This window comes from Triticum urartu, chromosome 4 (assembly GCF_003073215.2).
Source record: "Triticum urartu cultivar G1812 chromosome 4, Tu2.1, whole genome shotgun sequence".
Taxonomy (NCBI): Eukaryota; Viridiplantae; Streptophyta; class Magnoliopsida; order Poales; family Poaceae; genus Triticum; species Triticum urartu.
In genome coordinates, this window is record NC_053025.1 from 144,730,050 (window position 1) to 144,741,985 (window position 11,936).

An 11,936-nucleotide genomic window follows, 5' to 3' on the forward strand; every position below is an offset into this window, starting at 1 on the left:
CTTATATGCATGATTTGATATCTTTGCAAGTCTCTTCGAATTATCGGTTTAGTTTGGCCAACTAGATTGATCTTTCTTGCAATGGGAGAAGTGCTTAGCTTTGGGTTTAATCTTGCGGTGCTCAATCCCAGTGATAGAAAGGGAATCAACATGTATTGTATTGTTGCCATCGAGGATAAAAAGATGGGGTTTATATCATATTGCTTGAGTATATCCATCTACATCATGTCATCTTGCCTAATGCGTTACTCTGTTTTTATGAACTTAATACTCTAGATGCATGCTGGATAGCGGTCGATGTGTGGAATAATAGTAGTAGATGCAGAATTGTTTCAGTCTACTTGATACGGATGTGATGCCTATGTTCATGATCATGCCTAGATATTCTCATAACTATACGCTTTTCTATCAATTGCTCGGCAGCAATTTGTTCACCCACCGTAATATATGCTATCTTGAGAGAAGCCACTAGTGAAACCTATGGCCCCCGGGTCTACTTTACATCATATAAGTTTCTGATCTATAACTCTAGTTTACTATTTATTTTGCAATCTTTACTTTTCAATCTATACAACAAAAACACCAAAAATATTTATCTTATTATCTTTATCAGATCTCACTTTTGCAAGTGGCCATGAAGGGATTGACAACCCCTTTATCGCGTTGGTTGCAAGGTTCTTGATTGTTTGTGCAGGTACTAGGCAATTTGCGTGTACTCTTCTACTGGATTGATACCTTGGTTCTCAAAAACTGAGGGAAATACTTATGCTACTTTGCTGCATCACCCTTTCCTCTTCAAGGGAAAACCAACACATTCTCAATAGGTAGCAAGAAGGATTTCTGGCGCCGTTGCCGGGGAGATCTATGCAAGTCAAGACATACCAAGTACCCATCACAAACTCTTATCCCTCGCATTACATTATTTGCCATTTTCCTCTCGTTTTCCACTCCCCCACTTCACCTTTGCCGTTTTATTCGCCCTTTTTCCGTTTGTTTCTTTTTGCTTGCTTATTCTGTGCTTGTGTGTTGGATTGATTGTTTGTCACAATGGCTCAAGACAATACTAAATTATGTGACTTTTCCAATACCAAAAACAATGAGTATATTAGCACTCCGATTGCTCCTATTACCGATGTTGAATCTAGTGAAATTAATGCTGCTTTGTTGAATCTTGTCATGAAAGATCATTTTTCTGGCCTTCTTAGTGAAGATGCCGCTACCCATCTAAACAACTTTGTTGATTTGTGCGATATGCAAAAGAAGAAAGATGTGGATAATGATATTTTTAAATTGAAGCTATTTCCGTTTTCGCTTAGAGATCATGCTAAAACTTGGTTCTCTTCTTTGCCTAAAAATAGTATTGATTCATGGAATAAGTGCAAATATGCTTTCATCTCTAAGTATTTTCCTCCCGCTACGATCATCTCTCTTAGAAACGATATTATGAATTTTAAGCAACTTGAGCATGAGCATGTTGCACAAGCTTGGGAGGGGATGAAATTAATGATACGCAATTGTCCTACACATGGTTTGAATTTATGGATGATTATACAAAAAATTATGCCGGATTGAATTTTGCTTCTATAAATCTTTTAGATTCGGCCGCGGGAGGCACTTTTATGGAAATCACTTTAGGAGAAGCTACTAAACTCCTATATAATATTATGGTTAATTATTCTCAATGGCACACCGAAAGATCCACTAGTAAAAAGGTTCGTGCGATTGAAGAGATTAATAATGAATCCTTGGATGTGAATTTTGTTGGTAGGAACAACTTTGGTAATAACGCGTATAAATGAAACTTTAATTCTAGGCTGTTCCCTAGTAATTCCTCTAATAATTATGGTAATTCCTACAACAACTCTTATGGAAATTTTAATAAGATGCCCTCTGATTTTGAGACTAGTGTTAAAGAATTTATGAATTTGCAAAAGAATTTCAATGCTTTGCTTGAAGAAAAATTGCCTAAGATTGATGAGTTGGCTAGGAACGTGGATAGAATTTCTCCTGATGTTGATTCCTTGAAACTTAGATCTATTCCACCTAAGCATGATATTAATGAGTCTCTCAAAGCCATGAGAATTTCCATTGACGAGTGCAAAGAAAGAACCGCTAGGATGCGTGCTAAAAAAGATTGCTTTGTGAAAGTGTGTTTTTCTAGTTTTCATGGTAATAATGATGAAGATCTAAAAGTGATTGATGTGTCTCCTATTAAATCTTTGTTTTCCAATATGAATCTTGATAAAGATGGGACTGGAGATGAGTCAACTTTAGTTAAAAGGCGTCCCAATGATTCAGAGTTTTTAGAGCTTGATGCAAAAATTGGTAAAAGTGGGATTGAAGAGGTCAAAACTTTACGTAGCAATGAACCCACTATTTTGGATTTCAAGGAATTTAATTATGATAATTTCCCTTTGACAGATTGTATTTCCTTGTTGCAATCCGTGTTAAATTCTCCTCATGCTTATGATCAAAACAAAGCTTTTACTAAGCATATCGTTGATGCTTTAATGCAATCTTATGAAGAAAAACTTGAATTAGAAGTTTCTATCCCTAGAAAACTTTATGATGAGTGGGAAAATACTATTAAAATTAATATTAAAGATCATGAATGCTATTCCTTATGTGATTTGGCTGCTAGTGTTTCCACGACTCCAAAAACCGTGTGTGATGTGTTAGGTTTCCGTGAATTTGATGATTGTTCTTTAAATTTGCATCTTGCGGATTCCACCATTAAGAAATCTATGGGAACTATTAATTATGTTCTTATTGTTGCATAGGAATTATGTGCCCGTAGATTTCATTGTTCTTGATATAGATTGCAATCCTACATGCCCTATTATTCTTGGTAGACCTTTCCTTAGAACGATCGGTGCAATTATTGACATGAAAGAAGGAAGTATTAGATTCCAATTTCCGTTAAGGAAAGGCATGGAACACTTTCCTAGGAAAAAATTAAATTACCTTATGAATCTATTATGAGAGTCACTTATGGATTGCACACCAAAGATAATAATACCTAGTTTTTATGTCTAGCTAGGGGCGTTAAACGATAGCGCTTGTTGGGAGGCAACCCAATTTTATTTTTGTTCCTGTTCAGTAATAAATAAATAATCTATCCCCTGTTATGATTGTGTATTTTATGTTTTAATTAGTGTTTGTGCCAAGTAAAGCCTCTAGGATCTTCTTGGGTGATTGTTGTTTGATCTTGCTGGAAAAAAACAGAAAGTATGCGCTCACGAGAATAATTTTCATATTTTACCAGAGAGCGATAAAATACCAATTCCAACTGCAGTAGATCAATATACAAATATTTAGGACGTCCTAATTTTTTAGAGTTTTTGGAGTTACATAAGTATTCCAAACCTGCAGATTGCTACAGACTATCCTGTTTTGACAGATTCTATTTTTCGTGTGTTGTTTGCTTATTTTGATGAATCTATGGCTAGTATCAGGGGGGTATTAACCATAGAGAAGTTGGAATACAGTAGGTTTTACAACCAATATAAATAAAGAATGAGTTCATTACAGTACCTTAAAGTGGTGGTTTGTTTTCTTACAGTAACGGAGCTCATGAGATTTTCTCTTTAAGTTTTGTGTTGTGAAGTTTTCAAGTTTTTGGGTAAAGATTTGATGGATTTTGGAATAAGGTGTGGCAAGAGCCTAAGCTTGGGGATGCCCAAGTCACACAAGGTAAAATTCAAGGACAACCAAAAGCCTAAGCTTGGGGATGCCCCGGAAGGCATCCCCACTTTCGTCTATCGGTAACTTTACATGAGGCTATATTTGTATTCACCACATGATATGTGTTTTGCTTGGAGTGTCTTGTATTATTTTAATATTTTATTTTTAGCTTACCACAATCATCCTTGCTGTACACACCTTTTGGAGAGGCACACATGAATCGGAATTTATTAGAATATTCTATGTGCTTCACTTATATCTTTTGAGCTAGATAATTTTGCTCTAGTGCTTCACTTATACCTTTTTAGAGCATGATGGTGGTTTTATTTTATAGAAATTATTGATCTCTCATGCTTCACTTATATTATTTTGAGAGTATTTTAGAACAGCATGGTAATTTGGTTTGGCTATAAAATTAGTCTTAATATGATAGGCATCCAAGATGGGTATAATAAAAACTTTCATATAGAGTGCATTAAATACTATGAGAAGTTTGATACTTGATAGTTGTTTTGAGATATAAAGATGGTAATATTAGAGTCGTGATAGTTGAGTAATTGTGGAATTGAGAAATACTTGTGTTGAAGTTTGCAAGTCCCGTAGCATGCACGTATGGTAAACGTTGTGTGACAAATTTGAAGCCTGAGGTGTTCTTTGATTGCTTTCCTTATGAGTGGCGGTCGGGGACGAGCGATGGTCTTTTCCTACCAATCTATCCCCCTAGGAGCATGCGCGTAGTGCTTGGTTTTGATGACTTGTAGATTTTTGCAATAAGTATGTGAGTTCTTTATGACTAATGTTGAGTCCATGGATTATACGCACTCTCACCCTTCCATCATTGCTAGCCTCTTTGGAACCGTGCATTGCCCTTTCTCACCTCGAGAGTTGGTGCAAACTTCGCCGGTGCATCCAAACCCCGTGATATGGTATGATCTATAACACACAAGCCTCCTTATATCTTCCTCAAAACATCCACCATACCTACCTATTATGACATTTCCATAGCCATTCCGAGATATGTTGCCATGCAACTTCCCACCGTTCCGTTTATTATGACACGCTCCATCATTATCATATTCCTTTGCATGATCATGAAGTTGACATCGTATTTGTGGCAAATCCACCTTCATAATTCTTTCATACATGTCACTCTAGATTCATTGCACATCCCACTACACCGCCGGAGGCATTCACATAGAGTCATATTTTGTTCTAAGTATCGAGTTGTAATTCTTGAGTTTTAAGTAAATAAAAGTGTGATCATTTTCATTATTAGAGCATTGTCCCATGTGAGGAAAGGATGATGGATACTATGATTCCCCCACAAGTCGGGATGAGATTACGGACGAAAAAAAGAGGCCATAAAAAATTAGAAAAAAGGCCCAAATAAAAAAATGAGAGAAAAAGAGAGAAGGGGCAATGTTACTATCATTTTTCCACACTTGTGCTTCAAAGTAGCACCATGATCTTCATGATAGAGAGTCTCTTATTTTGTCACTTTCATATACTAGTGGGAATTTTTCATTATAGAACTTGGCTTGTATATTCCAATGATGGGCTTCCTCAAAATGCCCTAGGTCTTCGTGAGAAAGCATGTTGGATGCACACCCACTTAGTTTCTTTTGTTGAGTTTTCGTATATTTATAGCTCTAGTGCATCCGTTGTGGCAATCCCTACTCCTTGCATTGACATTAAATGATGGGCATCTCCATAGCCCGTTGATTAGCCACATCAATGTGAGACTTTCTCCTTTTTTGTCTTCTCACACAACCTCCATCATCATATTCTATTCCACCCATAGTGCTATGTCCATGGCTCGCTCTCATATATTGCGTGAAAGTTGAAATAGTTTGAAAAGGCTAAGTATGAAACAATTGCTTGGCTTGTCATCGGGGTGTGCATGATGGGAGCATTTTGTGTGACAAAAATGAAGCATGGCCAAACTATATGATTTTGTAGGGATAAGCTTTCTTTGTCTATGTTATTTTGATAAGACATAATTGCTTGGTTAGCATGCTTGAAGTATTATTATTTTTATGTCAATATTCAACTCTTGTCTAGAATCTTTTGGATCTAAACATTCATGCCGCAATAAACAGAATTACATTGAAAATTATGTTAGGTAGCATTCCACATCAAAAATTCTGTTTTTATCATTTACCTACTCGAGGACGAGCAGGAATTAAGCTTCGGGATGTTGATACGTCTCCAACGTATCTATAATTTTTTATTGTTCCATCCTATTTATTATCTGTATTGGATGTTTAATGGGCCTACTCTTTTATATTATTTTTGGGACTAACCTATTAACCAAAGGCCCAGTGCAAATTGCTTTTTTTTTGCCTTTTTAGTGTTTCGCAAAAAAGGAATATCAAACGGAATCCAAATGGAACGGAACCTTCACGAGGATCTTTCTTGGAACAAACGCAATCTAGGAGACTTGGAGTGGAAGTCAGCAAAATGCAAGGAGGTAGTCTATGAAATCAAAGACAGAGCATATCTTCGTGTGTCACCTCTGTGATGAGTTAAACATTTTGGAGTTAAGGGAAAGTTAGCCCCGAGATTTGTAGGTCCATACCGTGTTTTGGAACGCATGGGAAAAGTAGCCTACAAGTTGGAGTTACCCGAAGGATCGTCAGGAGTTCATGATGTGTTTCACTTTTCCCAGTTGAAGAAGTGCCATGCAGAAATGGCCGATATTCCTCTGACAGACACAGTGCCCCTGGAAGCAATTCAGTTGGAAAGTGATCTGACCTATGAGGAGAAACCTGTCAAGATTCTCGAATTTGCCAGCCGAGTTACACGCAGTAAGGTTATCAAGTTTTGCGAAGTTTAGTGGAGCCACCATACCGAGGATGAAGCCACCTGGGAACGAGAGGATGATCTATCGAAAGACCACCCACACCTATTTTCTAGCCAACCTGAATCTCCAGGGCGAGATTCATCTTAAGGGGGTAGGTTTGTAACATCCCAAATTTTCAATTTGGAATGTTATACATACATCATTCATGCATATCATATTTTATTGCATTTTGTTTTGCGATCCTAAAAAATCCTAAGCAACTCAAGGACCCACGGAGAGAGTTGGGGATTTCACGATTTTCAAATTTGAATTTTTTACCAAATATTGAAACGGGGATCATTTTTGGTTTTAATTATTTTTCTCTCTGAAAATATTTCATATTAAAATATATGAGAGGAGATAATATGACTTATCCAAAATAAATGAAATATTGGAGGAAAAATATTAAAATCAAATAAATAATTTTATTTGGATTTTATTGCTATTTTTTGAATTAGAAAAATATGCATTTTTCAAAATTGCATTTTTAGGCCAAGAAAATGTTCACTTTGTTCTAAGTATTCTATTTAGATGGTGAAAATTTGTCTTGGTATTTTTGGATTTTTATTTTATTTTCTAGGATTTTTCTGGCGGAATCTGTTTAAAAAAAGTCAACGTCCGACTGGGCCGAAGGCCCAGCCGAGCCAGGCCGGCCCGCACCACGCCACCGCCTCCGCCGCCGTGCCCGAGTCCGGCCGGGACACGGGCGAGCCGCCGTCTCCGCATGGGACTCCTCCCGAGGCCGAGCCCCCCCCCCCTCCTTAAATAGCGTTGCCCGCACCCCCCTGGACCCTAAGTTGCCGCCGCCACCGCCCCTCGCCGCAGCGCCGCCGCCCCCAAGTCACGCCGCCGCCGCCGCAAACCCCGCCGCCGCCGCCCGCCGCTGCTGCTGCCGAGCCGCGCCGCCGCGAACCTCGCGCCTTGCCTCGCCGCGCCGCCTGCGCAAGCTCGCTGGATCTCGCCGAAATCTGACGCCCGTTTTTTTGGTTTAGGTAAAACCGATCGGGTTTTTTTAGAAACCCTAGATGCTTTTTTATTTTTGTTCGGTTCGGTTTTCTCGGTTCCGTTTTTAGCGGACGTTCGTCTGTTCATTCGTTTTAACGAACATTGTTCGTTAGTTAACTACAGACAGCGAACGTTCATTCGTTAGCCTGTTCGTCTCATTTTAATTTTCCAAGGTTTTTCCGCGATTATTTTCGATCGCGATTTCTGCCCTGATCTTCGCTTTAGTTTATCTTTTCGCTCGTTTATCCAAATCAGGTGAAACAAGCGCCTAGATCTTCGTCTCGAATCCCTCTTTCTGTTTAACCAACTTGAACAAGATTTTGGTACTGTAAAATTTGACTTTAGTTCAGATTAGTAAATGGCTCTTGTTTCTTTCATGGTTTGAGTTTCGTTGCTCCGTTTGATTTGACTCTTTTTGCAAACCAGAGTTCTTCAGTTGAACTTTCTGGTTAGATCTTCTTATTCGAGTTTTATCTGTGCTTCTAGTTGAGTGCTTATGTATGCTATTGTTTGTTGCAATAGAATTCCCGAAGTGCGAAGCGTGCTACTACGAGTCTCTAGGATTTGCAGGTCATCAGCAAGGCAAGTAACACATTGATCATACCCCTTTATTACCCAGTTTTTATGCATTAGTTACAATCCTCACACATTGCATGAGTAGGGTCTCTTAACATGTGGGATTTGGGAAGTAGTTGATGAGATAGAACCTATTGCCCTTTTATTATCAAACCCTTGGGAGTTACTTCTACGCTATGCTTATATTGCCATGCTATGCTCGTAGACATGGTTTGGGTTTGAGTGTATCCATGACAGATGTGAGTTGTTAATTAATGGTTCAACTTAAGGTGGCAACTTTAATACACATCTAGGTGGATTGCTTGTGGGCACCTGGAGAATCCAGTGTTGTCCTAGGATATCCGGGAGTACTCGTGTGATCATCCTATGGTCCGCCACCTAGGCTCAAAGGGATCATAAGATTATTCATGCTAGAAACTTCCGTGTGCAGACACAAGCCATTATGGGCTCTGGCATAGCTGACTATGTTGTGTGACCTCTTTCAGTGGTAGGCTAGCAGATGTAGAGGGAAAGTAGGTGTAACTGTCTACCCAAAGTAAAGAGTAAATGCTTCTGAAAGACTATGTCTCGATCATCCGTTTCTCAAACACCATGTAGTGTGATAAATCCAACGGAGGAGATCGAATCTTGTGGGGAAAAGTGAGCAAACCTCTGCAGAGTGTACAAACTAATCATGGTTAGCCGTGTCCCCGGTTATGGACATCTTGAGTATCTGGTACTTGAATTATTGATTTGATCTCATCACTGTAAATTAATTTGTTGGGATGTTAATGACTACTTCAATTGGGATTGAGTTGGAGGAACCTTCTCAATGATGTTTCAACTACCATGATAGTTAAATAAAGTATATTCCTTTGTTGTAGGGAAAAATTGGCTTTTCGTAAAAACATTATAACCATAGAGCCTCCACCAGCCATATATGCATGTAGTGTTAGCATTTATCTGTTTATTGCTCTACCGTGTTATATTGCCAGCATATCCCATGTGCTGACCCGTTACGGGTTGCAACATATCATGTTGCAGACTTTTGAGACAAGGAGTAAGGTGCGCTAGGTCATTGTCATGCACTCAGCTATGCCGTTGGAGTTGATGGACTCACTTTATCTTCCAAGCCTTCTGTTATTATCTTATTTAGATGGCCTTAAGCCATATCTATTGTAATAAGTTCTCTTTTGGAGACATTCGATGTAATAAGTGTGAAATTGCTACTACTGTTATAAATCCTTCGAGTATTGTGTGTGTCAGCATTACCGATCCAGGGATGACACTTAAGCACAAAGACTTGACCGTCTGAGGTCAGGTCGCTATGCTATGACTACCCTACTGATCCGGCTTATACGACTGGAATGAAATATTACTTGTGGGCTCCTTGTTAATGAACAGAGCTTTGTTGTGCCTTGTAATAGGCTTGGACGCCAGGTGTATTGACCAAAAATCCGGATTATCCTGCCTTTGTTTGCCTGCCACTCCGACCAGGTAATCCTGGAATGACTCGACGTACTCTTGACAATCAATCTTATAGAGACCCTGAATTTGTCAAAGTTAAAACGACGATTGGTCATGTGAGGTCCGGCTTACGGGTTTGGATTAAGGTTTAACTCAGCGGCTATGCGGCCCTTGAATAGCACTTGACATTGAGGCTTGGCAACCTATGAATGGCTTGTTTTTATAATTTATATTTTCTTTGAAGATTTTTTGAGGTTCATCTTTTGTGCCATGTTGATATATGGTTGAAAATTGATTAGGGCCATGTTGCCTTATGATTCATGTATGAATCTATCCGGAGTTTTATTACCCCGGCCTGGCTTTGGACATTAAGTCACCGGTGTGTGATGATTATGTGCTTGGAGTTCTGTGCTCTAAGCTTCGGGATGTTACCCTTGCTGCACATGGCGTTGTAAGCCGGCAGTGTGAATAAATTGTATAGGGTGTTGTGCTCTAAGTCTTTGGGTTGTTACCCTTACTGCATGACGCGTGGTAAGCCGACAGTATGAACAAATATCACAGGTATGATATTTATTTTGTTATGATTATATGAGGTTTTGATAAACCCGCCCTGGTTATGGACTATTCAGTCACCAGTGGATTTTATATGGGGCATTATGACCCGCCCTGGAGTAAACCGCCAGGGCACCTATTATCTGCTTATGTACAGGAAAAATGATAAGCATGGTCTACATAATTGATGACATTATAAACGTAAGTGGCCGATCTTCAAATAATGGATCGACAGTTCATAAGTGTTATGCAAATAAACACGCACGGTGGCGTGGCAGATCATGGTTTTTTCAACTAGCCTATTAAAGGCATCATGTGGCCGAAAAATAATAAGTGTTTTTAAGATACACAACATCCAAATGCTATGGCTGGTAAACCGGCTCATGAATTAAGACCTGCAGTATTGGCGGGTCGAGGCCTCCGGGTCATCATGCGCTGCTTCTTCTTCTTCCTCCTCCATCGTCTGGAAGTCATAGGTGGCCCAATCGATTCCAGTCAAAACCTTGAACACTGCCTCATCATCAATAATTGTTGACGGGTCGATATCAGGGGCATAGGTGTGCTTACGAATTGGCGGAATAAGTTCCTGGGCATCATGAACCAGCGCCTTCACCTTCTTGTTTTCAGCATCATAAGCTGCCTGGTATTGGGACAGATCTGTTTCTTCAGCCATCTTACTTGCTAATGGACGCATTGCTCTTGCTATTTGGGCAAAGTCAGCAGCACTGAAGGCAGACCCGTCTTCTTTGATGCTTGGGCAGCCACTGGCTAATTCTTCTGGATCAAGATCTGCTTGCCAGGCATTTGCCCAACTCAGGGCGGTCATGGCGCCGGCTCTTGCCGCTGACAGCTTCAGATCATCAAGCCTCTAGGGTATCACTGACAGTTTCTCTAATACTTCTTTGTTGAGTGAGGGAGGTTGCTTCTTATGTGTAGCAGCACAGATGACTTGTTGCGTGCCAGTGTATAATTGCTCCACCAAAGTATATGCAGCTTTGAGCTTTTGTAACATCCCAAATTTTCAATTTGGAATGTTATACATTAGATCATCATGCATATCTTATTTTCTTGCATTTTGGTCGATCCTAGAAATTTCACGCAACTCAAGGACCTTCGGAGAGAGTTGGAGATTTCGTTATTTTCATATTTGAGAGTTTTCTCGAATTTGAAAAGAGGATCATTTGATTTATTTATTTCATCTTCAATTATTTTTCCGATATAAAAATATGCGAGAGGGAATAAAATGACTTTCCCAAAAATTTAGGAAAAATGAAGATTTAATAAATAAATCAATTTTGGTTGTTGCCGGAGTTTTATTTGCATTTTATTTGGATAGGGAAAAATGCGTGTTTTCAAAAATTGCATTTTAGGCCCGGAGAAAAGTTCATTTTGTTCGACTCATTTTTAGGAGTCAGGGAAAATTTACTTTAGAATTTTTGGAGCCCGTTTAGATTTTCTTTTCTGTGTTTTTCTGCGCGCGAAACCGTTTAAAAAAAGAGCAGGCCAGCCGGGCCAAAGGCCCAGCCAGCCGCCGCCCCCAGCCTCCTGCGCGCCAGGCCAAGCGCAGGAGCGCAGGCCGCCGCCTCGCCTCGCTTCTTAGCCGAGTCCGGTTGGACTCTGGCCGGGTAGCCCCCTCCCCTTTCCTTTGTTTCGTTTACCTTTTCCTATTCCTAGTCTATTTCTTGTCCCCTACCCCAAGTAATCTCACCCCTCCCCAATATAAATACCCCAACACCCCCCCCTCTAAATCATCAAATCAAACCCCAAGCCCCAAGCCCTCCACCGCACCCCACCCCGCGCCCTACACCGCCGCCGCGCCACCCCACACCCG